This window comes from Apis dorsata, unplaced genomic scaffold (assembly GCF_000469605.1).
Source record: "Apis dorsata unplaced genomic scaffold, Apis dorsata 1.3 scaffold_312, whole genome shotgun sequence".
Lineage (NCBI taxonomy): Eukaryota > Metazoa > Arthropoda > Insecta > Hymenoptera > Apidae > Apis > Apis dorsata.
In genome coordinates, this window is record NW_006263584.1 from 67,335 (window position 1) to 71,880 (window position 4,546).

Genomic DNA, 4,546 nt, shown 5'->3' on the forward strand with positions numbered 1-4,546 from the left:
ACTCCGAGCCTTTTACTTTCTCTTTTCGAATAGGTGCTAAGATAAAGGGTTAAGTTATTTTGCGATGTACTTTTGACTACTCACCCTTGCTGGGTTCGAGGTTCTGCATTTCTTAGCAATAAAGTTTCGAAGGATCAATCCTTTATAGATAAAGAATTAATTTATTTTTAATATTGATATTCACTTTGCTCTATCATGATTCGTCCAAGGTTCTGTAATAAAGTTTCGGCCATCGAAGGATCAATCTTTTGCAGATAAAGAGTTAATTTATTTTTAATACTAATATCCACCCTTGCTTTATCATAATTTGTCCAAGATTTTGCAATAAAGTTTTAACCATTGAAAGATTAATTTTTTGCAGATAAAGAGTTAATTTATTTTGTAATGTATTCCTGAGTATTCATCCCTGCTCTGTCGTAATTCATCCAAGGTTCTGTATTTCTAAGCAATAAAGTTTCGATCATCGAAAGATCATTTTTAGAGATTAACTTATTTTTAATACTGATTTACCTTTATTCCATCATGATTTGTCTAAAATTCTGCAATAAAGTTTCGACCATTAATCTTTTGCAGATAAAGGGTTAATTTTGTAATGTACTCCTGAGTGATTCATCCAAGGTTTTTTATTTCTTAGCAATACTCATTTTTGGAGATAAAGGATTAATTTATTTTGGAATGTACTCTTCACTATTCATCTATTCTTTGCTACACTTTGCTCTATTGTGATTCATCCAAGATTCTACAATAAAGTTTCGATCGAAGGATTAATCTTTTGCTGGTAAAGGGTTAATTTATTTGGTGATATATTGCTGACTATTCAAGATTCTGCAATAAAGTTTCGATCATCGAAGGATCAATCTTTTGCAGGTAAAGAGTTAATTTATTTTGTAATATATTCCTAACTATTGTGCTCTATTGTGTATTGCTCTATTGTGATTCGTCCAAGATTCTGCAATAAAGTTTTGGTCATCGAAGAATTAATCTTTTGCAGATAAAAGATTAATTCATTTTGTGATATATTCCTGTCTATTTATTCTTGCTTTATCGTGATTTATCCAAGATTTTGCAATAAAGTTTCGGCCATCAAAGGATCAATCTTTTGCAGATGAAGATTAATTTATTTTTAATACTGATATTTACTCTTGTTTCTATAATAAAGTTTTAATCATCGAAAGATCGTTTTTAAAGATAAAGAGTTAATTCATTTTGTGATATATTCCTGAATATTCGAATAAAGTTTCGATCATCAAAAGATCAATAATTTTACAGATAAAAGGTTAATTTATTTTTAATACTGATATTCACCCTTGCTCTGTCGTCCAAGATTCTCCATTTCATAGCAATAATAAAGTTTCGACCATCGAAGGATCGACGAGACTGCGAAAAATCCCTCGTTGCCCGATTTCCTTGACTTTTACTACTTTTTCGACCGCCTTTCGCAGGAAAAAAATCCAAGCTTCTCTTTCTCAATCAAGTTTTAAAACTTGAAACAAATTCTTCCAATCTACTAATTCTCTTTTTCCCTCCCTCTTCGATATACAGATGAGAACTGACCGATTTAACGAAGCAATTGGATGACAATGATAAATCTCCTCCGCATCTTTATTTCGATAACGTCGACGGAAACCAATTCCTTAAAAACTGCTATACACAAGTGCAAAAGTAATAATTTAATAATTAATATTCAATAATTTAATAATACAATAATAATAATTTAAAACGCAATGGAAGAGCGTCATCCCTTCATGGCGTCTCCCAGAAATTTATTTATCATCGATCATCGATCGTGTATCTCCAAAAAAAAGAAAAGAAATGAAAAAGCGAAAGAAGAAGAATTTTTTAAACAAAAAAATAAATAATCAGGATTGTTATCGAGACACGTGCGTTCGTATATCTCCAAAAAAAGAAAGAAAAGAAGGGAAAAAGCGAAAGAACAAGAATTTTTTAAACAAAAAAATAAATCATCAGGATTGTTATCGAGACACGTGCGTTCGTATATCTCCAAAAAAAGAAAGAAAAGAAGGGAAAAAGCGAAAGAACAAGAATTTTTTAAACAAAAAAATAAATCATCAGGATTGTTATCGAGACACGTGCGTTCGTATATCTCCAAAAAAAGAAAGAAAAGAAGGGAAAAAGCGAAAGAACAAGAATTTTTTAAACAAAAAAATAAATCATCAGGATTGTTATCGAGACACGTGCGTTCGTATATCTCCAAAAAAAGAAAGAAAAGAAGGGAAAAAGCGAAAGAACAAGAATTTTTTAAACAAAAAAATAAATCATCAGGATTGTTATCGAGACACGTGCGTTCGTATATCTCCAAAAAAAGAAAGAAAAGAAGGGAAAAAGCGAAAGAACAAGAATTTTTTAAACAAAAAAATAAATCATCAGGATTGTTATCGAGACACGTGCGTTCGTATATCTCCAAAAAAAGAAAGAAAAGAAGGGAAAAAGCGAAAGAACAAGAATTTTTTAAACAAAAAAATAAATCATCAGGATTGTTATCGAGACACGTGCGTTCGTATATCTCCAAAAAAAGAAAGAAAAGAAGGGAAAAAGCGAAAGAACAAGAATTTTTTAAACAAAAAAATAAATCATCAGGATTGTTATCGAGACACGTGCGTTCGTATATCTCCAAAAAAAGAAAGAAAAGAAGGGAAAAAGCGAAAGAACAAGAATTTTTTAAACAAAAAAATAAATCATCAGGATTGTTATCGAGACACGTGCGTTCGTATATCTCCAAAAAAAGAAAGAAAAGAAGGGAAAAAGCGAAAGAACAAGAATTTTTTAAACAAAAAAATAAATCATCAGGATTGTTATCGAGACACGTGCGTTCGTATATCTCCAAAAAAAGAAAGAAAAGAAGGGAAAAAGCGAAAGAACAAGAATTTTTTAAACAAAAAAATAAATCATCAGGATTGTTATCGAGACACGTGCGTTCGTATATCTCCAAAAAAAGAAAGAAAAGAAGGGAAAAAGCGAAAGAAGAAGAATTTTTTAAACAAAAAAATAAATAATCAGGATTGTTATCGAGACACGTTCGATCGTATATCTCCAAAAAAAGAAAAGAAAAGAAATGAAAAAGCGAAAGGAGAAGAATTTTTTAAACAAAAAAATAAATAATCAGGATTGTTCTAAGAAGAAAAATCCCGTTTCCTTCGAGCGCACGAGACGGATTTTAATGCCAGCTTTGATCCAGCTTGTCAGAAGAAACTGGCCTGCTCCATATTTATGAATAATTCAGGCTGGCGTTGCATCGTGGCGTACGCACGGGAGAAACAAATTAATGGCACGAATGTGCGCAGAGAGAGCGCGCCCTCGTCCTCCTCCAGTCAACGTCAAACGTTCTTCTGCATATGCATATCGACGTCGCGATGCGCAGGTGCAATTGCGCACACGCGATCCCACAAATCCCCCGATCTGAATATCAAAGATGCCGACCTAAACCTTCTCTCTCTCTCTCTCTCTCTCTTTCTTTTTCCTCTTATCTCGAACAGCTAACGTTTAAAAACCTGTATAAAGAGAAAAAAGAAAAGATTCCTCCTTCTCCCTTGTCCTCTATATTAATAATATAACAACTAATATATTACGAAATAAATCAATTGTCGAAACAATTATTGCATCAGTTCGAGTGAAAGATTTAAATAAAAGATTTTCGAAGGAGTGGTAAATCGAATTCTTGAAAAATTTTTCTTTTATTATTATTTTCCTCGAACGCCGGAAGAATCTGGAGGAAAAATCCATGGGCAGAGAGAGTGGAATGAGAGAGAGGGAGAGGTGTTGGGAACAGGTTGTTCAGAGGGATTCAGAATCTCGCGGCGTAATACAGATATTGAGTTCACGCCGCGTGGATAGCGGGGGGAGGGGAAAGAAAGAAAGAAAAAAAATGGCGGCTGAAAGAAAACGGTGGCTAATGAATTAGCGCTGTCCAGTATCGTGGAACGGGTCGTGCCTACGTGCGACAAATTATGCCGATCGTATCGTAAAATTCTATGGAAACGGCTAAATGCTTATTAGAGCCACATACGCGGGCGTAGGTGCAATATATCACCAAGTGAACCGTGACGACATTTATGTTTTCATACTTCTAACGATCAAAGTCATCATTTTTTCACGGTTATATTGGCATTCCACCATCCAGCCAACTGGGTCAACCGAGTGTCGTGCCGGGTGTCGCCTTACCTTTTGTTGTCGTCGCCTCCTCCTCCTCCTCCTCCTCCTCCTCAGGCGTGTGGAGGATCAATTAACGTTTTCCAGATAATTACACGGTCCACGGTTTCGACGTCGTGTTTCAATTCCCTCTCCGAGTGATCGAGGAATATCGATAAACGGTAGAACGTCACGGGGTGGAAAATTGTCGCTATTTCGATTCCTCCAACTGAAGAAAGGATTTAAAATGGACGTTGTTCGAATCGATGAATTATCGAAGATTCGAATAAGATTTGTACATTATTTATGTAAAGTGCTTCGTTCAAAATTACGATTTTATGGACTTTTTACGAAAATTAAAAAAAAAAAAAAAAGTGATTTGTATTGGAAATTAGAATTT

The 4,546-nt window shown here is 34.1% G+C and overlaps 1 protein-coding gene across 1 annotated transcript in view; it reads right to left on the bottom strand.

The window, feature by feature from the left end:
• Nucleotides 1-4,546, bottom strand: part of LOC102677114 — a 217,247-nt gene that overhangs the window by 14,181 nt on the left and 198,520 nt on the right. The gene's annotated exons all lie outside the window — the stretch shown is intronic.